This window comes from Choloepus didactylus, chromosome 11, assembly GCF_015220235.1.
Source record: "Choloepus didactylus isolate mChoDid1 chromosome 11, mChoDid1.pri, whole genome shotgun sequence".
NCBI classification, from domain to species: Eukaryota; Metazoa; Chordata; class Mammalia; order Pilosa; family Megalonychidae; genus Choloepus; species Choloepus didactylus.
Genome location: NC_051317.1, coordinates 48,547,268 through 48,572,672, shown reverse-complemented (window position 1 = coordinate 48,572,672; position 25,405 = coordinate 48,547,268). Strand labels below are relative to the sequence as shown.

General features: G+C 35.5%; 1 protein-coding gene and 1 pseudogene across 1 annotated transcript in view; one reads left to right on the top strand and one right to left on the bottom strand.

The window, feature by feature from the left end:
- The window catches only part of CDH12 (cadherin 12), a 1,151,516-nt gene that overhangs the window by 35,769 nt on the left and 1,090,342 nt on the right, over positions 1-25,405 (top strand). The window lies entirely within an intron of this gene.
- Positions 7,699-11,182, bottom strand: LOC119506166 (annotated as a pseudogene).

Genomic DNA, 25,405 nt, shown 5'->3' with positions numbered 1-25,405 from the left:
TTGAACAAGCTGGTTATAAGGGCTCAACATTGCAATGGATATGAGAGCATAAGGTGGGAGTGCGGGTCTTGCACTGTAGGGAGGGATTGATTGTAATCAACAGGGATGAGGGGAGGATTATAGATTATCTTGTAGATAACAGTATCTTGAGGAGTCTCAGGAAAGAGGTAGTTTCTGGTATACATTACATTTAGTGCCTGATTTTATAAGAATAGGTCAAACCTTAACTGACCTAGGTCACACAAGCTGCTGTGTGCAGTCTTCAAAGCCCTTGGGGAATGCCCTGGGCCAGGGTTCCCACATTGTTGAAACTTTTATTTCCTCTATTATGATTCGCATAAAGGGAGAAATTCTGTAAGTCGTATTCACTTATGCATCTAGATCCTTTACTGGAACCTCTTAGAAAATAGCCAAACATAGGAGAGGGACAAAAGGATGGATATTCTGTTTAACTTCTAAATTCTGCTCAAATTTCACCATTGCAGAAGAGGTGCTTCTCCATGGAACCTGTTTCCCTCTTGATGATTCTAGTGCTGGTGTCTCCTTGCTGAAGCAAGAGTATCATGTGCTCGTTATCAACTTATTGCAGGATCTCATTCCCTACTTTCTCCATATGGCTTTCATTTTCTCTTCCTTAAGCAAAAGTCAGGACCTCTCTTCTATGCTTGAAATACTGGGTTTTGTCACTAATATTTTCTGACAAGCTTGACACTTCTAATATTTTATTTCTATAGTCTCCTCTTCTAAAATCATCTGGCAGAAGATCATCCATAATTTGTAGTTTTTATGTTATTTCTTTTATAAAGGACTGTGTTTTTCATCAATACTATTCTTTTATATGTAAACTTTGTTTTATCCATATAAATAATCTACTAATCATTGTAAAGAGTATGTTTTTAAATTAGAACATATCAAATTAAGCACTCCAGCTCTAGAATTACCCCAGGTGAAAAAAATCTGAAAACACTCAATGGTTGTGTTCAGAAATCCAATAATACACACAATAAACAAAAATTGGATAAAAATAATTATACTTAACTATGAATATAAATAAATTAACTTTATAGTTGTTGGAATAAAATGAAATTAAATTAACTTTCTTTTCTTGCATTTGTATTTCCCTTATATTATGTGCTTTTTAAAAATAACTTGGCTTCATAACTTTTAAAATAAATTATTTGCTAAATAAAGGATCAGTTAATTCAGAAATGTAATACATTTATGAATTTTCCTATGAATGTCAAAGAAGAGACATTTCAGTATCCCACAGATCTTTCTGTAATTTTCTTATCTCTATTCCTATAATGATTGAAATAGCAAGAACAGAATTCTTAGTAACTATTTATGTGTTTCATACGTAGTCATTTTGAAAAATCTTTTTAGATTTAAATAGTCTTATCAAGGCAGGCGAGGCATTTTCATGTGTGACTGAAACATATGTTTATTTTTGGCATTCCAAGTTGACTGATGGGGCAATCTCTGGATAGAGCTCCATCTGGTGCTCTCTGTGGGCCAAGCATTTGTAATACGTAATGTACGTAGATTATGCAAGTAAAGAAAATGTCTTTGTTCCCAGAAATATACTTTATTTTTAATGACCAAATGAAATACTCAAGCCTTGTTTTCTATGTCTGCAAAGAGTACAAGAGTGAGGGTATGTGTGTGGGAGTTTTTGTCAAACAAATAGAATTTAGAAGATCGTGAGTCCAAGATTGTATTTGTTGACTATTGCTCCATAACAGTATCACCACAGACTTAGTGGCCTAAAATAACCCATCATTTATTATCTTAAACTTTCTGTGGGTCAGGAGTGAGGGCATGGTTATTTGGTCCACTGCTTTTGGGTCTCACAAAACTGTAATCGAGGTGTCAGCTGGGGCTGCAGTCCCATCCAAGGCTGGACTGGGGAAGGACCCACTTATAAGCACATATGGCTATTAGCAGCATTCAGTTCCTTGCGTGTTCTTAGACAAACGACCTCAGTTTCTTCCTGCAAGTGGTTGACCTGAGGCTCCTTTCAGCTCTTTGACATGAGTGCTGCCCCAGCATGGTCTTTTTCCCTAAAAGCCAGCAAGGGAGGGTGAGTCTCCTTAGAAAGAAGGGTTACAATCTTATGTACAATTATCTCACATAACAGCCTATCTCCTTCACTGTATTTTGTGGGTTAAAAGCAAGACCCAGGTCCTGCCCACACTCAAGAAAGGATCATCAAAGGCATGAAAACCAGGAGGTAGAGATCACGAGTGTTTTTCTACCACAGAGATAAAGAAACAAGTTTTAATGGTGGTTAATGTAAGAAGAAAGTAAAAGTTTTTAATAGAAAAGGCTCTGAAAAGATATAGGATGTTTCAAGACAGAGTACTTTTTATTAAATATCAATAATTCTGCAACTTTTTCACAACATTTGCACTTTACGTCTTGACCATAACTAAAATTTTGAATTTGTTCATGATAGTACAACTGTAGTTGACCTTTGTAGTGTAGGTTAATAATTGCCCCAATTCTCCTAGACCTCATAACCAAGATATTTTATTCACATTCTAGCAGATCCATTTACTCATTTACAGTCTTATAAAATATAACATTCCTGTTTACTGGGATATGGACCCTTCCCCTAAAACTCAATATACCTGGGGTTCCACCCTTGCATTTATGGAGAAGATTTAACACCTGCATCATTTGTCTTCTCAAAACATAAACCAACTCCCAAATACATGAGATCAGCAACCTCGAAATTAACCCTCCCCACTTCTCCTCAATGATCATCTCTTTACTTCACTCTCACAATTCTTTGACACCCTCCACACTCATTCACTGATTTTCAGTTGCCTTCTTTGCTATGTTCCACTCAATCACCTGTATTCAGAATGTTTTCCTTGTCTCCACCTGGTACTGCACTCTCTTTGAAACACTAGAATACAAGTCCCTCTGATTATAAATCTTCATCTATTCCAGGTTTTTCCTCCTCACATCCTCTGAACCTGCTCTTCAACCTCACTGAGACCTCCAGTTGTTTTACTCCTCCTTGCTGCCCTTTCCACTCACTCCCAACCCTGAGGAACTCACTGATTTTCTTGTCAAATTCAGACACTACCATCAACTGGCAGGGCCAGCTTCATGGAAGTGCGATCTCTGCAGTCACATAGGGCCCACTCTCAGAAGGGACCCTGCACTTGGTTTAATGCTCCTCTGTGTCTGTCTTGAAATTCTTAAAAACTTAGTAATTGTGTCTTTTAAACTTGTGTTTTGTAAGTGAGGTATGATAGGACAATGAAACATGCTTATAGGGATATTTGACAGGTGGTAGCATACCTACCCCTGGGTTCATGCTCAATGGCCAAAGGTCACATCCTCTCCAAAAAAAAATGTGTTCCCATATCATCCCTATACTACTCTCCAACAGTGCCTAACAACATGCAATTTGCAAACGTGTTGTGTATTTTTATGCTTTCATAGCCATATAGAACCCATTTCACAAAGAATTAAAGCCTTTCTTATCTAGATCAAACCTGATTCCACCTGAGAAAATTCCTTCAAAACCTAGCCCAGCAAAAATGGTAGCTTGGGATTATGTCTTCCAATTGACACTAAATAGCTTATTTTTCTCTGTCATGCTTTCTGCTCCAGGAGGCTGAACTCTATGGAGCACTCAAGCTGTCTTCTCTGGCTTCTGTTTTTTCACTGAGTATGGTAAGGGAGAGTGTTGGTAATGGACTGGGAGATTTTCATTTTCTTCTGAGAAACCACAAATCTGTGATTCTTTGTGTAGAAATCATTGGTTGTGTCTGAATGACCTCTATATAACTCCCCTATTCTGAGTTTTATTAACGTCTCTCTCTTCTCATTCCTTTGAACCTATGACTTTTCTGCTTCTACTGGCCCCAAGACCCTACACTATCTGTTGCAATTGGCCAGTATCCACACCTTGCTAACGTAGTTTCTTTTAAAATGAACGTACTTGAAACTATCCATAAGAAACAGTAAAGCATTTTCTTTTAACTTGGACCATTCTGGACAACCTTCTTCACTATCAGGTAAGAATAATCACTCTCACCTTTGCCTCCATAGACTTCCTCACACATACTTCCATTTTATCACTGAATAAATATTCGCAATACACCATGGTAACAATGCTGGAGTGTTTATTAGTCACCCAGCTCACAAAGAAACTTCCCTCCTGATTCTGATCTAATCTGTCCAGAGGCCTAGGTTCTCCCTTTTTCCACCAAATATTCATATATTGGACCCATGACTTAAGTATAGCAGAGATTTACAAGTGATGAAGAACTGTCAATGTCTGATTGACTGTTCCGAAATTCCAAGACCATTCCCTTCTGACACTGTCCTCTATATCTGAAAGATCTTTTTCTCCTTTCAAGTTTTTGTACCTCAAATCCCACCAGATAAATTTCCAAGTTTCTGTTCAGATCACTGCTATCTTCTTTTTCCCCTTCTCTAGGTTGTAGAAGGTATAATGCTGCTCAGAAAAAAAATGACTTTATCTCACTATTGGACTGAAGTGTTCTTTGAATTTTGGTTTCTGTTTTAGTATTGACTGCGAGAATAAATGTGTGCATTGGACTATAAAAGTAAAATACGAAGATAGGATAAATACACAGAAAGTAAGCATATTCATAATTGTCAACATAACCCTAAAATTTACGCATTTTATCATCACCATTAGCCCTTGAGGTGACTGATGATTAGGACTATGGCTTATTAATTTATACATACTCAGGAATTAGCCCAGTATGTAGCTCTTAGGGAATGCTTCATAAATATTTGTTGAATAAAAGATACTAAAGAGATTATCAGAGAGATTTCTCATCACTGAAATCTGGAGTTTGCCCCAAAGACAATTATTTCCCTTTGGGTTTCAACATTTTCTTTGTGTACTGCTTTCATTGAATAAATCAAAGCTAATGATTTGGGAAATACAAATCTCACTTGGTTCCTCCTAGCTATGTTTAACTAAAGATACAGTAGCATAATATATAATGTTTGAAATATCCAAGATGCATAACATTGGTGTTAATTCAAATCCATTAATGGAAATGAATTTTATTATGCCAAAATAATATAAAAAAAATAAATTTTAAGGTATAAGTTTGACTCAAATGTCTTGAATTGGCATATTTCCTTTGATAAACTTTTCACAGAACTGGTTTACAAGGTTTTAACTAGTCAGTATTTCACTGATAATTTTATAGAAGTGTTTACTGCAATTGTTCTTTTAAAAGACAAGTGATAAGTTCTTAGAATTATATTTTTTTATCTGTTAAAAATCCAGACTCTGTTTTCTCAAAATGTCAGAATCAATGCTCCTTTTAGAATGAAGTCTCCCCTCTGCAGTTCTTAACTATGTGCTTCCTTCTAACATTTTCTTTTGAGCAAATTAGATCCATAACCACTAAATTTTATGTACGCTAAGATGGATCAATTTTTTTTTAGTTTCTAATTTTGATGTTATATATTCTTATCCAAATTAGTCTGCTTGCATTCAACTTTGTTTAGTATTTTATGTTCAGCTTGGAATACCTGATTATGTCTATTACATATATATGAATGTCTTTTATTAAAAGACTATGTATTTTATTTAGATGCATACATTTCTTTCCAGAGTATGGCTTGTATAAGACCCTCTTATTTTATATTTTTAATTAGATCACATCATTAGACTTGAAAGAAAATTAGAAGACTCAGAAGTCAAAATATACTTTTGTCTGGTATCACATAATTGATGCCTTTAATAGAAAAACATAAATTTGTGATAACTCTCAAAATTGCACTGACAACTGATATGTCTTTATAAAGAAAATATAATTTAAATATATAAAATATTTTTAAATGGCTGCACTTCAAATTAATTGATTCTCAAAGTCAGATGAGGTAGCTGGAGATATATATTTTTTTTTGAGCTGTTATGTCTTTGGATAGGTGGGATTGGCTGGCTTGATTGTTAGAGGTAGGAGCCAGGTTGTTAGAATTAATAGGGTTGTGGAAAGAGGGTCAGTAAAGAATGTAAGCAAAAAATTTAGGTTGGTGCTAGTAGTTTGATAAAACATAGATAGGTTGGTTAAACTGATGAGGAGGCTATGTATGGTGGTGTTAATCCAAATTATGTTATTTTTGGATAATCAGGTAAGTGGAATAAGCATAATGGTAGGAATAATAAGTTTTAGCCATTGGAGAACGTTAAGGTTTGGGACAAAATCTAAGCTACAAGAGATTGATACTGTGACCAGAAATGCCAGGCCTACAGCAGCTTTGCAGACTGCGAAGACTTTTAGCATAATTGTCCTTATAGTAGATAAAGTAAAATGGGTATTTAAAATTATTAAGGCACTTAGTACAAGTAAAGAAAGTATCATACCTTCTAGGCATAACAGGGAGGGCATTATATGTTAAGTCCTAAAAGAGCTGTAATAAATGCTAGGAATACGTTAGTATAAATTGTTGGCATATGATAATTATTAGTTAAGCAGTAATTTAATGAGTCAAAATCATTTGTTTTGAGTTAAATTAATTACCATATTCAGTTCATTCTAGACCCTTTTGGGTTCACTCATAGGCTAATCCCACGGCCAGTAGTGAGATTAGGTGGAGGGCCATTGTTAAAATGAGTTTGAGATTATCAGTTTGTGAGCCTCAAGGTAGAGGTAAAAGTTGTACAATTCCTAGGTAATATAGGAGGAATGTGATGGCCATGAGGAAAAATGTTGTGGAGAAAGGAAGTAAGGCTGACCCTACAGGTTCAAACCCACATTCATATGGACTTGATTTTTCTGAGTGAATATTTAGTTGAGGTAATCAGAAAGCAATAATAACAAATAGTGAGGCTAGGAGTGTGTTGAGTGTCAAGATAAGAATTAGCTTAATTGTTCTTTTCCAGATAGCACTGGAGCTGATTGATTAGAAGTCAGTTGTACTGATCTATACTAAAAGGACATGATCCTCATCAATAGACAGATACCTAAGGCAGAGTTGGATTACATCTGCATCGAACCAAAATTGTGATTAGATGTGAAGTGGAATTTTAATTGGCAGAGGAAACATACAATTAGAATGAGGAGCTGATGATTACATGAAGTCCATGGAACCTTGTGGCTATGAAGAAAGTGGAGCCATAAAACCGTAGGAGATAGTGAATGGTGCTTCGGAATACTCAGAGGCTTGTAGGAGCGTGAAATACACTCCTAAGGCAATTGTATTAAATAGGGCTTGCAGTACATGTGTTTACAGTTACCCTGTATTAGGTTATGGTGAGCTCAGGTAATCAATACGCCGGTGGCCAGTAGTACTGAGGTATTAAGAAAGGGGACTTCTAAGGGGTTTAGTGGGTTAATTCCTGTAAGGGGTCAACATCCACTGAGTTCTGGTGTTGGTGCAAGACTGGAGTGATAGAAGACTCAGAAAAATCCTACAAAGAAGACTTCCTAAACAATGAAAAGAACTATGCCTTATCGAAGGCCTTTTTATACAGTTGAACTATGGTGGCCTTGAAATGCACTTTCTCGTATTATACTTATCATCGATACATGGTCAGAAAATTGGTAGTCAAACCTAGTGTTAATAGAGTTGTGGAGTTAAAGTGACATCATATTACTAGACCATAAATTATTAGTAGGGGGGATAGGGCCTCTGTTAGGGGTCAGAGGCTGGGGTTGACTATGTGGTAGGTATGTGTTTGGTGGGTCATTAGGTATTATCGTGTAACTACAGGCCTACTAGGAGTGTGAAGATGTAAGCATGAATTAGTCTACTGTGAATTCAAGTATTGTTAGCAGGATTAAAATGATAAATGTAATGAAGGCTGTTGAAGGGCTAATTGATATTAACACTAGCATAGCACCTCCAATTAGGTGCATAAGCAGGTGGCCTGTTTTAACGTTTGCTGTAAGTTGGACAGCTAGGGCCATGGGTTGGATGAAAAGGCTAATTGTTTCAATAATTACGAGTATAAGAATAAAAGGAATTGGTGTACATTGAGGTAGGAAGTATGCTGGTGATGTCTTAGTTTTACAGTGAAAGGCTGTAATTACTGTTCCTGCTCATAGAGGAATAGCCATTCCTAAGTTTATGGAGTTGGGTAGTAGGGGTGAATGAGTGGGGAAGAAGTTGTAGATCTGTTGTCCTGATAAATGTCATAAGTGAGATTAGTGTCAGTGATCAAGCCCATCCTTTTGGGTTATGAATAGTTATCATTTGCTTTAAGATTAAGTTAGTTACTCATTGTAACTCAATATAGATGAGTTGGTTTCTTATTCCATTTCTAACCTAGTCAATATTAATATTATTATTTACTTCTATTCATCTCTCTCTCTGTCTTGCATATGTATACACACAGTTTGTCCTTTTATTCTACAAAAGAGAAGTGAGTTTAGAAACAAACTTTAAACATTATTTAAATATGGGGTAAGCATATCTGTCTGAATTCAAATGTAGTAGAATATTGTGTAACATTTCTCAGTCTTCTTTATAGTCATCCTGTTTCCTATGCAGTGTCATCTGAATATTAGGAATGAAAAAGAAAAAAGAATATTTTCAGAGGTAGGAGGGATTTAAATCAATGAACACAAATTTCAAAATATAGCAATATGCACTTAACTTTTTAAGCCTCTTCAGTTCTCAGAATGGGAAGCAAGTCTCTCATTTTCCATGTAAATAAACTTTTAAACAATAACTCTTTAATTTTTTAATGAAAAATATCATATGTATTGTTAACTTGTATAGCTGTCAAAAAGTGGAACCAATATTGATATCTTATAGTGTTTGTGCCAAATAAATACTTTACTCTTGTGTAAGCACACCATAAAGAATTTGGACCTCCATCCAAAATTTGGTTTTGATACGGAGATACATATTTGGTGATGATGCCACCATGCACACACTAAGAAGGCGTGAAAAGCTTTATTACTCACATACTGAGGCTTCCTCGAGACAGCAGGGAGCCTCCCAAGATGGAACAAAATGGCTTGAGAGAGTAGGGGAAAGACACTAGCTTGGGGATTTTATGATGAGTAAGGGGCATGGCCAGGGGGATGGTTCCCTTGTGTGATTTGAACTTCCCTATGGTGTTAAAGGATGTGTGTGTACAAGTGTAGTTTTGTATTTTGTGAGTGTCTATAAAATCTGGCCCTTTGAAAACAATTTGAATATTATATATTTGTATAAAATATTAATATATATTTCCTATCATATAATAAGTGCTAAACAAATATTGGTTAAATGAATGTGTGGTTAAACTTCATGATTAGTAGATATAATTATGTGTTGGAGATTTCAATAAAGGAATCATTTCATATTGTTATACATCAATTAAAGAACAGAGGTATTAAAAAATAGATGATTTGTGTAGAAGTTTTCTCACTGAAATATCTCATCATTGCTGGTTGAAAATAAAAATTTAACAGCTACTCCTCTCCAGTCTCTTTAGTGTATTAGTTCCAATCCGTTAAATTTAACAAATTTACAAAAGCACATTGATTTAAAAAAAAAAAAAAAAAACTATTGAAAGTGCTATATATTACAAAGACAGAAATTACAAATTATTTACAATGCATTTACATCAGCTGCCTTTGAACAAGCCCGTTCACTTTATGGAAGAACATATTTCACTACCATGTCACTTGTAGTGGGCCTACAATATTTATGTTTTCATAATGTATATTCTAAACACTTCATCAAATGCTAACAACTTTTCTCATTACAAATTCATTTTCTACATAGAAAGGAGAAATGCTTAAACACCTAATTCAGTGAACCCAACATATGTAGACAGTTTATTTTAACCATTTCTATGAAATTTTTTGCTAAGGAACAAGTAGAATATATTTAGAAACATAATATAAATATAATTGTTTGAGAATGTCCATAATAAAACAAAAATTTTCATATGAAATATATGAATTACCAACTTTTGCAACATGCATTTAACATTTTAAATAAATATTTTTTGGATTATGTTGTGAATGTGTTTGAGGTTATGTTTTAACACTGGGGCTAGTGTCAGATTCTGCATCTCTTATGATGCAGAGATATATTTTATCATAGAAATCATATTCCAAGTGTGTGCATATACATGTGTATGTGTATAAGGATATATATATGTATGCATATAATTATGTGTATGTTTGTGTATGTATGTCTATATATTTTAGAAAATCCAACAGTATATTCCTATTTTTAAAAAATTGTCATATTTTTAAGTAGTACATATTTAACAGTGAAATTTTTATCAAATTGATTATCAAATCATAGATTTCAGAAGAAATGAGAAGTTGAGAGCCAGAGTAGGATAAAATGAAGAGAAAGAAAGGTTTTAATGTAGGGTAATACTGAAAGAAGGCAGGGATTTTTACATTTTTGAGGATGGGATAAGAATAACTTCTTATATTAGAGTTATAACCAAAATAAGTGAGAGTAGGAGAGTGGAAAAAAGCATTTTCCTTTGCAATGGTTTGCCTATGGCTTTTTCACTAAAACAAAGCTGGTGGGACAGTAACAAGAAGTAATATAGAAATAACTGAAATAACGCAAATGACGCTGTACTGAGAGAATGTATTATGGTGCTTATTCCTCAGAAGCAACCCTATAAGCCAGGAATGTTATTATTGTAATTTTATACATCAGGTAATGAACGCCAACATTTTCTAACAATCACATAGATATTGAGGAACTCAAATTTATAAGATAGACATTTTCATTTCTAATTAGAAATTATATCTGAGTAAAGCTTGGGCTTTAAATTTTCAATGAGGTAAAATATTAAATACTTGAAGATTTAAGACAAGAAGGATTTTCTTGATTAGATGTATTGATGCAGTCCTTTTACCTTTACCCAGATAATCATTCCTTCTCAACATTTTCTCCAGTGATTTCCAGACATCTTTTTTTTTTTTTTTTTTTTTTTTTGGTACTCTTGTATCTCCTTGCTGTTTCTCAGAGTATACTCCAAGTATGCTGTATTAGTTAGCGTTCTCTAGTGAAACAGAATCAATGAAAGATATCTATGAATATAAGATTTACAAAAGTGTCTCATGCAACTGTGGGTATGCATGAATCCAAATTCCGAAGGGCAGGCAACAAACTGGCAACTCCAATGAAGATGTCTGATGAACTCCTCAGGAAACAAACTGGCAACTTTGCCAAATTCCTCAGGAAATACTTTGCTGGTCAGCTGAAGAAGTGAAGGTCCTCTACCTGTCTCACTTAAAAGTCTTCAACTGATTGATTGGATTAAATCCATTCTCTCATTGTGGAACACACATCCTTTGTTGATGTCATCAGTCACAGCTGCAGCCAATTGACTGATGATTTAATAAACCAGCCTTCTGGTTTATTAATCAGCCACAAATGTCCTTGCAGTAATGGTTAGGCCAGTGCTTGCTTGACCAGACAGCTGGGTACCATCACCTGGCCAAGTTGACACATGAACCTAACCATCACATATGCTATATCTATTTCTTAATTTCACACATGCAATTTTCAGTTTTGAGATGAGAAACCAACTAACATAGAAGAAAGGCTTCTTGCCTGGTGAAACATACATATGTCTGTGATATAACTTACCAAGCCTCCTGTTTCCCCATTTTGGCCCGCCTGTTCTCAATGTCTGACATCGATAAGACCACACTTTAGTCATTCTTATAATGTGGTGTGAGATTAGGCAAAAAGTCATTTAAAAATAAACAGCATTATTTTCTGAAATTTGTTTCTTCTCAAAATTTATGTCAGCTTACTGTTTCATGTAAAGTTAAACCATAAGGAAGAAGGGAATTAAGACCAGAGGCAAGCTAATTAAAAATCAAATGCAAATTTGAAGTACATCCATGGAAATCTTTAAAATGTGATGAGTATTACATGTAAAAAAAAAAATGTATAGTTCCTAGGAAATGAATCCAAAGTTTGCATTGGTAGAGAAATCAAAGACCACAGGCAATTCTAAAAATGTGCTTAGAAAACTATTCTTGCCATGTGTGCCAGTTTGAATGTATTGTGTCCCCCAAATGCCATTATATTTGTGGTCTTGTGGGGCAGACATTTTGGTGCTGGTTAGATTTGCTTGGAATGTGCCCCACCCAGCTGTGGGTGATGATTTTAGTGGGATGTTCCCATGGAGGTGTGGCCCCGCCCATTCAGGGTGGGCCTTGATCAGTGGAGCCATATAAATGAGCTGATTCAAAGAGAGGGAACTGAGTGCAGCTGTGAGTGATGTTTTGAAGAGGAGCAAGCTTGCTAGAGAGGAATGTCCTGGGAGAAAGCCATTTTGAAACCAGAACTTCGGAGCAGACGCCAGCCACGTGCCTTCCCAGCTAACAGAGGTTTTCCGGACGCCATTGGTCATCCTCCAGTGAAGGTACCCAATTGCTGATGTGTTACCTTGGACACTTTATAGCCTTAAGACTGTAGCTGTGTAGCCAAATAAACCCCATTTTTATAAAAGCCAATCCATCTCTGGTGTTTTGCATTCCACAGCATTAGCAAACTAGAACACCATGACACTGAATATGTACATGTCTTAAATCTCTCAGTCTTTTATTTGACTTATTTTTCTTGTCTTCAACGTCTGACTCGGTTGAGTTCCTGGAATGCCTTCCTGCTTTCTCTTCCTATGCAAAGTTGGTAGGCAGCAAGTGTGCCTGTGTGTGGGTAGACCAATGATTTTAAGATTGAGCTGGCATCAAGTAACTCTTGATAAGCATTTTTAAATATAATACTTTGTATTATAAATTACCACAAACTCAGTGACTTAAACAACAAAACATTAAAATCTCACAGTTCTGTAGGACAGAGGACATAAAATCAAGATTCTAGGCTTCTAGGAGTTTAGAGTCCTAAAACCAAGGTGTGCTCCTTCTGGTGGCTCTGGGGGGGTGGAAACATTTCCTTGCCTTTTCCAGCTATAGAAGCCCCCTGCATTTCTTGGCTCATGGCACTTTCCTTCATTTTCAAAGTACATTGCTCCAACCATGCTTCCATCATTTTATCTCCTTTCTCCCTTTCACCCTTTGGCTCTCTCCTATAAGGACTATTATGATTATTTTGTGTACACCAGAATGATCTGGGATTATTCTTCCAGCTCAATATCCTTAACTTATTCACATCTGCAAAGTCCCTTTTACTGTGTAAGATAACAAATTCACAGATTTGGGGGATTAGGACATGGGGAGAAGGGGAGAGTGATCTTTCTATCACACCATTATCTGCATGTTGCTCTCCATCCATTATTTTCTACTCTCTATAAAACTCTGTCTTTTTCTGTAAATCTTGTAATTAAAACCAAAATTTTTAGAAAAGAAAAGATAATGCGACTGACTTTGTTGGTCTCATTATTGGGCAAGTTTCTCACAACCGGCCTCCTTGTAGTTAGAGGGTCACCTTACAAACAACCTGTTTGACTCAGGGCCTAGTCGCTGGTCCGATAAGTTGTGGTCAGAGTTAAAAGATCAAATGATGCTAAACATGTTAAACTGTACACAGGATTACTTTGGTCATTATTTCTGATGGAGCTGTGGCTAGGATAGACATTGAGAGTGTAATTTACTTCCTTGTTTGTCCAATTGCCCCCAGATGAGATAAGGACTGATGAGATGAAGGTGAAGAACCTTCAGGCAGAAGGAAAGGCATGAAGGAAAACAAGGACGCCTGGCTACTGTGGCACTTTCTGGGACATGGAAGCTGTTTGGTGCAGTTGTCAGCATTGGAATGTGGGTGATCACAGCAAGGCAGTCATCAGGAGTTTGGGGAGTAGACAGAAGCTTGAGGAATAAGCAGAAGATAGGACCAGAAAATTTGTGTGTTTTAATTTATCAATTTAAAATTATTATTATTAGTTTTATTCCCTACATACTAAATCCTCTTTTGGAGTTAGTACCCCATAGGAGGCACTAAAACCAGGTAGAAACTTGTGATGGTACTTAAGCAAATGTCCAAAATTATTACTGTAATAGTAAAGGGAAAGAAGGTGTCAGTAAGAGGAGCAAGTTGTTAAGAAGAGGTGTTACCATGTTGTGATTGTGAAAGAAGGAAAAATTTCTGTAACCTTTATGCTTCCTTCTGATGCCTCCATAAATTGGTCCTGGTTATTGTGCTGGTTTGAATGTATTATGCCCCCCAGAAAAAAGCCATATTCTTTGATGCAGTCTTGTGGGGCAGACGTATTAGTGGGGATTAAGTTGGAACATTTGGATTAGGTTGTTTGCTTGGAAATGTGCCCCACCCAGCTGTAGGTGATAACTCTGATTAGATATTTCCATGGAGGCATGGCCCCACCCATTCAGGGCAGGCCTTGATCAGTGGAGCCATATAAATGAACTGACAAACAGAAGGAACTCAGTGCAGCTGAGGGTGACATTTTGAAGAGGAGCTATAGCCGAGAGCGACACTTTGAAGAACGCACAGGAGCTGCAGATGAGAGACAGTTTGAAGATGGCCATTGAAAGCAGACTGTTGCTCTGGAGAAGCTGAGAGAGGACAATATCCCAAGTGCAACTAAGAGTGACATTTTTGAGGAACTGCAGCCTAGAGAAGAACGTCCTGGGAGAAAGCCATTTTGAAACCAGAACTCTGGAGCAGATGCCAGCCACGTGCCTTCCCAGCTAACAGAGGTTTTCTGGACACCAGTGGCCATCCTCCAGTGAAGGTACGCTTTGTTGATGGACACTTTATGGCCTTAAGACTGTAACTGTGTAACCAAATAACCCCCCCCCCTTTTATAAAAGCCAATCCAATTCTGGTGTTTTGCATTCCAGCAGCATTAGCTAACTAGAATAGAAATGTATGAAGAAAAACAGCTTAAAGAATAAGAGTACATGCTAAGTTTAGTTTTTAGTATGTTCCATAGACATCAGCAAATATTTTTAAAGGCTATGTCACAGCAATTTATCCTTTCTTTAAATAAAAATGTTAGATCAAAGAAATGTGGTAGATTGGATTTTGATTAAAACATTTCTCTTAAGATCTTCATGATTAAGACATATAAATGGGACTTGATAAAAATATGGATTCATAACTTGATGAAGAAAAGTATACAATGGTGTCAGCCAAAAAGAGGGTTTTTGCATAACCCTTTTGGATTATCTATGTTTGGTTCTGTCCATTTTAATAGTTGTGAGCAGTTCAAGTTGTAACTTGAAAACTGTGAAGTATCTGTATCCACCAAATTTGTGTATGAAAAAATGTAGGGAGGCATGGTATATACATTGTAAAACAGAATAAGGGAACCACAATATTTCAAAAGGAATGAAAGGCCAAAGCTAGTAACAATTATTTTAAGATGATAAATGTAAGGTCTTGTCCCCAAATCCACAAAGCCAATTACACAAAGATCAGATCACTTAGCAATAGCATGTGTGCTTTTTACTTGATCCTGAGATCAATAAAAATCAATAGGGTGTTGTATCTCCAAAAGAGCTAATGGGACCTTATATTTCATGACTAGAAATCAAATAACCAGACTGAAGAGTGAAAACCAGACCTAATTGGAGTTTTGTCAGGTCTGGGTACCACAATTGAGGTGGCTGGTCAAATTAGAACAAATTCAGAGAATACCAACTGTGAGGTCAGTGATGATGATGATCATATGTAGTGGATGACATCAGAAGAATTCAGCAGATTGTCCTGCGGGAGGCCTTCCTGGTACAAGTACACTAGTGAAATAAGCACAATTTTCTGATCTGGTTTTCTGATCTGATTTTCTTTCTTTAGTCTGTGTCAGAGACTGAATTTGATTATCATAGCAAGAATGTATATATGTCCCTGAGCAGACTCAAGTTCACCAAGCTCCCATAGGTGATTTCTACTAAAATTGGCAATTTAACAAGTCAGAGGGGGAAAAACAAACAAAGAAAAACAAAATCAACTAGCAATGATAAAGGGCCAGTCAATTCTGTTTGCTGAACATCACATTTCCCTCCTGTCAACAAATTATGCAATAAGCCAAATTGCAATCAGAATGCAGCTTGATGCATCTATTACCTTAATGGAACTAGATTTGACATAAAACCACATAAAGAAAACCCTGGTTCATATGCTTTTATGGACTTTATCAATATCTACATATATTTTGTGTTTGTGTATATGAGTGGTCTTCCATATACATACAAACGTGTATAAATATTATGCCATTGATTGTGAAAAGTGCCAACATTGCATATATGAATAAAACTGAAGGAATTTCCTCTATTAATTCTGACACACCATTGATTGGAGCATACATGTGTTGGTTCAGAGCTGTATGTATCCCATAAAAACATGTTTCTAAAGTTAATCCATTCCTGTGGCTGTAAATCCATTATAAGTAGGACTTTTTGATAAGGCTACTTCAGTTAAGGTGTGACCCACCTCATTCAGGTGGGTCTTAATTCTTTTACTGGAGTCCTTTTATAAACAGAATGAGTACAAAGAGGGTAAAAAAGCCATGGAAGCAAGAAACTGAAATCAGTGAAACCTTGAAGAGAAGGGGGAGACCAGCAGACTCGACCATATGCCTTACCATGTGGCAGAGGAGACAAGGATCGCCAGCAGCCCAATCTTTGGGAAGAAAGCATTGCCTCGATGATACTTTGACTTGAACATTTTGCTGACCCTCAAAACTGTAAGTGAATAAATTCCCATTGTTTAAGCCAACCCATTTCATGGTATTTACTGAAGCAGCCCAGGAAAATAAAACAGTGCCTTTTAATATTAGCAATGTTAAAATGTGAAAAAATAGTGTGTCCTAGAATTGATGAAATATGGTACATATAGTCCTGCCAGCCACAGAAGTGTTTGGCTGCTTAAAGAGAATTTTCATGTCTCTGTTCTGAGAGTAAATGTAACCCTCAGGGTCATTGTTATTTGAATTATATCCCTGTTTTTGGTAGTAGATACCTCATGACAGTGTCCCAAATACTGCCTAATGGCATTACTCTTTCTGTTTTATACCTGTAAAAAGTTAGACTTATTTAGAGAATCCTTTCCTAGATGACATGCTGGTAATCCGTTTTTCCTCTAGTATTTGAGGGTCAGGAAAATGCTCTTTTACTATCCCATACTGCTCTGAAGAATGGCAGGCATGGAGGAGAGTCCAATGTTTTAAAAAGGCAAGACTTAAGGAGAATGTAATTGCTTTGTAATTTAGATAATAGATCAGTTACAAGTATGTAGGTAAGTATGTAGGTAAGTAGGCAGGTAGATAGAGAGCAAGACATACCTTCCAGCTCCCAAATTAATTGTGTAGGATAACTCTTTTTTTTTTTTTTTTTTCCTTTTTGGCTAAAATTAATCCAGGCATACAGCCATCCCATTGGAATGAAGGAAAATTAATCATGGGCATAATTGATGCTGTCTTCTCCATAGGGTCACATAAGAATCTGGGGCACTTAACTTGGTATCTACTGAAGAGTGGAAGGCCCCTTATCTTAGTCCATCATGTTTATCATTGATCTCCCCTCAGTATTAGCTTTTACACTCCCTGAGACACATGGGTTTGTTTCTCCCATGTCAAGCAGGACATATGGGCTCAGTTACCCCCTTCTTGCTCATCGCAAATAGTCCTTGTCACCAGGCAATGGGACATGGTCTCTGACACTTAACATATTGCCTTCAATTAATTTAAGCATTTAAATATTAACATATTAACATATGTTTAGATGAATTTGCTTTTGACCCCTGCAAACCTGTCTACCTCCAAAATAACTGTGAAAGAATATGGGGTAAAGGTGGTCACAAATATAGTGCAGACAAATCACAGATTAAGCTCTGTAACATTTCCTTAAGTTTCTTCAAAAATATTATTCACATATACTCTTCCAATACAGTCTTCATACATTTGCAGTATTGCCAGGTAGAAGAGGGATTCATTTTTATTCCACATGTCTCCAAGTGATAATATGAAATCAATGGACAGATTTTCTTTAGAGATAAATATTAGTTTATACAACAAGGGAATTTCTAAGTTACAATTCTCAGTAATGGGCTACCTATTTTTGGATGTAATAAAAGTACCTATCAAGATCAATTTTGTTAAGGGAATTTAGGTATCAAATACCTTCCTTCTACAAATATGTGTTTTGTGTCACCTTATACTTGGCACTGTTTCAGGCACAGAGTTTACAGCTCTGAACAAGCCTTGATAGGATGGGAGTAACAGGGATCATTTTGCTAGATCATCACTCTTATTTATAAGTACTGGATTTATATGAGTAAGTAGTCTTTGGACATATCTGTCTATAGACTGTCAAATCAATTAAATACCCTCAGAATTATAAGAACTGTTGGTTTTGTTGACTCCCATTTCAGATATTAAGAACATCTAATTCATTTTTAACCTACTTCAATTTCTTTTCTTTTTTAGCTATCTCTGTCACTGTGTAAGTTATGTATTTGTGTTTGGTGAAAAGTCAGGAACTTCTGTTTTACCAGCCAATAAATTTCTTTTTATCATTTTTGTTTCTGCATCAGATGGGAAAGAGTAAAAGTTCTTGAATTCTTGACTATTATGCTGCTTGAGGTTTCACTCTATTTCAAATAAAGCTACTGAGAGAAAAATTACATTTGGAAATGACTAGTTAATATTTAATTTATATTTTATTCTTACAAATAAATATATAACTATTATAATTCCATTATCACCAATAAAATGAACTCACTCAAGGGTGCATATTTTATATTGAACCAACCAAACTTCCTTGCTATATTTAAAATGGAAACCTTCTTTAAGGTTTAAAATTTCTGCAATTTGAGAGTTTATCATCCAACAAAACTAGCCTGGTGTAAATCAAAGATGTAAAATCACAAAGCCCATGAAAAGTTGTATAAAGCATGAAATTAATACTTCTGAGACACTTTTATGAGAAATATATTAAATCTAATAAGTTCCTTTGTTCCAGAACCCTGAAAACTCTAGTGAATAACTATAAATGTGTCTCCTTTAACTAAAAATAAATATTCAAATTAACATTTGTACACTAATAATAGGTCTTATTACACTTTATTGCTATACTTTTAAGCTCAGAACATGATTAATTTGTGTATACAAATCTTGTTTTCCTGGGCTATGTACAATTATATCATCTTATATTATTGTCTTTTTGTTCACATTATCACTTTAATTCTTAAACTTCAAAGTGGTTCATTGTGATGTGCTTTAACTATGTATAATATGTGACATACTACTGTTGCAAAAATCTAATCCGACTCCTTAAATATCATATCAAATTGAAACAAAATTCCCTTCCCTCCTTTCTTTCTTCTTACTTTACTGCCTTCATTGCCCTTTTCCTCTTCTTTTGTAATTTTTTCCTTCTAACTTTTGTTTTCTTTATTTCTCTCACTTTCCTATGCAAAGCAAGTGTCTAAATTCATAGCTGATAATTTTAGTTTAGGATAATTTCCAGAAAACTCAAAAGAAGCTATCAAATTTATTTATTCATCCAACAAGTATTTATTAAGTACCTGGTAGATGTGCTGAAGACCCAATCCCTTGTTTTTGTTTTTGTTTTTGTTTTTGCAGGGGTGGGGATGTTTACTCTTTGAATTTTAAGAAAGGGTATATGCTAGATTCTATGTTTGTATCCATATAGGGAGGAATTATGAGGTTAGAAATATGGAATCAGGCACCAGCATCTCATGGTCAAAATTCTAGTTCTGCTATTGTGAACTTCATACATCCATCTTCAATTTCCTTATTCATAGCATAGAAATAATATTATCATTCTCAAAGGGACGAGATTATACATATACACATTTATATATTTATATATAACATTTTAAAATATGTTCATAATTTGTATCATATGTGTTCATATGTGTATATTAATACATACTTCATGTATATATATGTGTGTGTATGTCTCCCTATATATATATTTAATATATAAAAATGTTTCAGACATCATGGCAAATGATGTGTACTCAGTGTGCCTGAGTTGTATTAATTATCATTTCTTCTTCTCTTCGACTCCACCTTTATCTTTCTTTTCTTCTCCCATCCCCTTCCCCTTCCTCGTCCTTTTCTTCTTCATCCTTTCCTCTTATTTCTCCTCCTTCTTCTCATAGTTCCAAGCATACATATAAAATTATAGCAAATAAGGATGCAAATAAATTTGTCTTTGTTCTATGAAAATGCATTAACTGTTATGTAAAAAGTATTCACAAATTTATGGCACATTAAAATGGTATTAGAGGCTAGCAACTGCCTTTGAAAATAAAAACTGGCATAGTCAATGAGGAGCCTTTTATATAAAGGCTAAAGCAGATGAGATATGAAAATAATCTTTTAAGAAAGAAAACTAGAATCTATAGAAAAATTAAAATATGCAGGAAAAATGACCAGGTATCCTGGAAACATTTTATATCTGTTATGGCTTCATCATGTTTATTTATTTGGCAGATTCTGAGTCAGCCCCCAAAGACCATCGCTTCCTGGTGGTCTTGCCCTTGAGTGTAGCCAGACTCTCACTCATTTCTGATGAACACATTTCAGCAGAAATGTTGGGACGTCATTTCCCAAACTAGGTTACAGAAAGACTTAGGCATCTGTCTTACTTGCCTTCTTTTGCTCTCTCATTGGCTGTTAAGGAAAGCTGGCTTCCATGTTGCGAGCTGGCCTAGGGCGAGGCCCAAATGGCTAACAGTAATGGCCTGGAAATAGCTACCGAGAATTGTCAATTGCCATGTGAATAAATTGTAAGCAAATCCCCCAGGATAACCTTGAGATGACTGTACCCACTGCTGATACTTCGATTGCAGCCCAGTGAAAGACCCTGAACTAGAGGCACCCACAGAAACTAAGAAATAATAAACATTTGTTGTTTTAAGTCAGTAAATATTGGGATAATTTGTCAGGCAGCACAAAGTATAGAATACTTCTTCACGTCTTTCCTGGCATTGATAAGCACTAAAATCTGTAACAAGGAAATATTTTGAGTATATTTTGAAGATGATAGTGCATACTGTAAGGTGCATAGGTTGTGATGGTTGCTCAGTAGGCAACCCCGAACAGCTCCACATTAGTGAGTCATGAAGTCTATACAGTCGATCACAAATGACTTCTAATTTAAATGTAATAGAGTGGAGGGAATTAGAATTGAATAAATTAGAATAAAACCTTATATAATACAATGAGAGTGGAAAAAAATAGAATAGGAGAAAATAGAATAGAAAATGTCTACTTGTTTTGTAAATAGTCAGGATTAAGTTTGGTTGTGTGTATATGATGTGTGTTATAGGTTCCAAGGCTACAGGCACATTGAATGATTCGCTAGGAGGACTCAGCACTCAAAGTAAGTTGTGCTCGCAGCTAGCTACATTTAATAGCTGCAGTCAATAAGAGAAAAAACATATAAGGTGGATTCTCGAGGAATCCAAGCAAAAGTTTCTTATGTTCCCCTCAGTCTACCCCCCATCCCCCCACCCTCTGCCTGGCACACCCATACACGTGCAAACATACAGATAAATCACACAGAATGCACTCCTTCCTCTAGCAGCAAAATGCAGTGATGTGTGCAGTGTTTCTGCCCAGGAAAGCCTGCTTGACACTCAGAATCCAGAGTTTTTACTGGGGCTGGTCACGTAGGTGTCATGGTGAGTAAAACTGCCAGGTTCCCAGCTGCCAGTCAGGGGTCAAACCCAAAAAGCCTCTTCTTTTATAGACAGCATTTTCATGGCTGTAGTGTTAAATCTCTCCTAAAAGTGTGTTATACATCTACACATTGCAAAATTACAGCTTTTCTTCTCATACAAAACCTGAGAGAGGCTTCAATAACATTCTGTCTTTCAGGATCAATCTATATGTCATCTCTGAACTTTTTCTTAATTTCTTCTTCTGAACTTCTACACTTTATTATTTACACATTGATAATGATAGTGTTAGGTTTTTATAAGGATTATAACCAGGGCTGTTCATTCTTATCTTCCCCATTGACCCAATGCTCTGTGACAATAGGAAATTGACTCCTATCTCCCTGATCCTTGGTTAGAAAGGTAAATTAGCTATATCTGCCTTCCCTTTTGAACAGATTTAGGAAGCTGGCCTTGTGGGCTAAAGCTGATACAGTAACTGTTTTCATAAATAACCTTTTAATGGACCACAGCCACACCTAATCATTCACATATTGTGGATGGCTGTTTTCACACTACAACCACAGAGTCAAGGACTTGCAACACCAATGTGTAGTCCACAAGGCCATAAATATTTACCATCTGGCCTTTTACAGAAAAAAAAATTTGCCAACCTCTAAAAAGTCAGAGTGGCTTGCACAGGTATTTGAATAAATTATTTGCACAATTGGAAAATAAGAGATTGACAGAGAAATAGGTGAGTGATAAATGGTCTTCCAGATATTAATTGTTTTTTGTTTTTTTTCTCATAGCTAATACTTGTCAAGAATTTGATTTATAATAAGGCTGTTGTTTCTCTCAAAGCTTCCAAAAATATTAATGTCTATTTTGCATAGATAGTATTGGCTTAAATCTCCTATAAACCTTAAGGCTTATTATCATCAACCTATAGTCTCTAATCATAAGACATAAATGTTATGAGGAAGTGATTAAGTAAGGAGCTGTTAAGCATTATGGTCTCAGAAATTATATTAATCCAAATATCATAAAAAGTGTAATCAGAAATCGCAAAAAAAACAAACAGCATACTTCACAGAAGGAAGTTTCAATAGCAGTGATCCAGCTAAGAATCAAGAATGTGCTCAGCTTGAGATTGCCATTTTACACCTAATAAACTACAAAAAAAAGATGTAAGAGAGGAATCAAAGTTAAAAATCAGTGATAAAGTGACTGTCTCTTGAGAAATAAAAATTTCCAAAAGATTATGCCAGATTCTGCAACAATAATGAAGGATCCCTGGCATAGAGGCTTTTAAGTTGGTGAACACAGAGGAGAGAAGAATTAGAAGCAGTATGAGTGTGTGTGTGTATGTGTGTGTGTGCACATGCAGGTCTACCAATGACTTAGACTGAAAACCCGTTTCGTGTTTCAGCAGGAAGACATAGTAAAAGAGTATATCTGGGGTTATATGATAATGGGCCCATTAAAAAGAATGGATTAGAGTGACGTAGGATGGACTGATAGATGGGTGAGTTTTCCATTCAGGTAAGAGTAGATGAAAGTCTTAATTAGAACCATTTTAGTAGAGACTAAAATAAAAAGATATATCTGAGGAATATTTTGGAAGGAAAAACTTGGTAGTTCTGGTGGTGAACCTTCGAATCAGGGTGGGTTGGTGGGGGAGAGAAAGTAGTAAGAGGATAGAGGAGGTAGCTTTGTTCCAGATAAGAAACAGATGAAGTGGAGAAAGTTAGGAGGAAAGAGAGAGTATAAATGTGAACTAGACAGTGGCAAAATCTAGTAAGAAACTGGATATCCTATTCTTCAGATCAGGGAGGAAGGTGTATCAAGAGAAATACTGAACTGGAGAAAGCAGGATATAGCTTGAAATTAAACCATAGATTTAATCTGCTAGTAATATAACACTGTTTTTACAGGAGGATGAAGAGGGGTGTATATTGGTCTTTATATGAGAAATTTTTATGAAAGTCAGTTGGCATTTATGTTGAGAAAAAAATGAGTGGGAGTCACATTGAATACCTTTATAAATATTGACAATATATGTATAAACAGTCAAATACAAAATATAAATATTTGATTATTAATACAAATATATTGAACCAAAAATAATGAGACTGTCTTCAAAAATTAGGAGAAAATCTACCACTGACATGAAAGTACACATTTCTCATTTTGAAAGCCTTTGGAGTGATTTTTCAGTGGAGTCCTTGCCCTGTTCTAAGGAACAAAAGCAAGGAAGAGGAACACCATAAAGTAATAAGATGAATTAACTCTCCTTGTGGGTACATCCCTTGCTTATTCAGATGATACACTGAGACAATTAATTGTCAATTTGTGGTTCTAAAGAATCCGTTCAATTCACATTATTTCACAGCCACATCTGTTCTTTGAAAATGCCCTATCGTTTGGACCAGTCACTGTGACAGATTTTCACTGTGCTTGATCTAGAATTTACAGTAAAATATGCTAACTTTGCTTTTTTTGAATTGTCTGCTCTTGGGAATTCAATTTTATTAGTCCATGTGTTTAACCTATGGCATATTTCTAATAAGCCATTTCCCCTTTCCCAAAGTTTCAAATTTTCCATTTTTGAGATTGTTCTTTTAGCAAATTGAGCATATTTGTATAAATTTCCGATATTTAAAATAATAATAATATCAGTAGGGCAATAACCTATGTTACTTTTGCATTGAACTTTATATTTTCCCAAATAATTTCTATAATAAATGCATTCTGCCTTTGCTCCCTAGAATTGTGAGTGGACAGTTCTATGACTACAGAAAACTCTTTTATTAATATTATTTCTTAGTCTCCTGCCTGAGAAAATCCATTTTCGATGAATCATCTGATTTTAACAAGGCCCGTCTTGACGTAATTTTCTACTTGGGTTAATAAAGCCTGAATGAGTCATGGAACTTAGCAAAGGTCTGGGGGCACTGAGCTGAATGCATTTCCATTAATCTCTAGTTATTTGCAGCTTTGCCTTGCTTCAGGAAAAAATTCACTGAGATAGTATTTCTTATATATTTACAAACAAAATGAAACTTTTGCCATGGTATTTTATGAACATTGCTCCTGATACAACAGTGGCAGATATATATTTATGAACATGTTTCAGTGTTTAAGAAGTTCAAAATGTGGGCATGATTTTTGAATTATGGCTCTAAAAGAAAAACCTAGTGATATTCATATGATGTTAAAATTCCCAAAGTTTAATGTTGCATTATATAATACTGTAGCCAAGTGGTATTTTTAATTTCTAAAACTCAGAAAAATGACCTAAATTTGATTTTATTTTATCTTTAACAAATATTTTAGTTTTGAAAAGATCGAGGTGTAATCCTTTTTCTAAATATAAGTATACATTGTTGGAGAGACTTACATAGAAGTAACCGCAACTTCTGATTCAATTTATGTGAATTAATCCTCTGTGAATGAACCTGTTCATTACACTTTCATTGCAAAAACTTGAAGTGGGCCCTCTAACACTTTATTTATACATGCTGCTAGTCTACAGTTTTACCATCAGATCCTATGCATGGCTTCTACATAATTTTGCAATTAAGATCAGGTGAGAAACACAAAAACAAACAAAAATCCTAGAATTCATTATTAACAGGAGCAAATCATCAAATAGCATTCAGTATTGGACTACCAATAAATAGGTAACTTAGATCATAATCAAGAATCTCAAATTTCAAAGAACCCCATCTTAATGAACACACTCTTTCCAAAAAATCACTGTCATGATTTTCCCCAAAATATCATGCCTGATATTCAAATATTCCTATGAGCAAGGATTTCCCTCACTCCATGGTTCTTCACCTGGAAGTACTTTCTG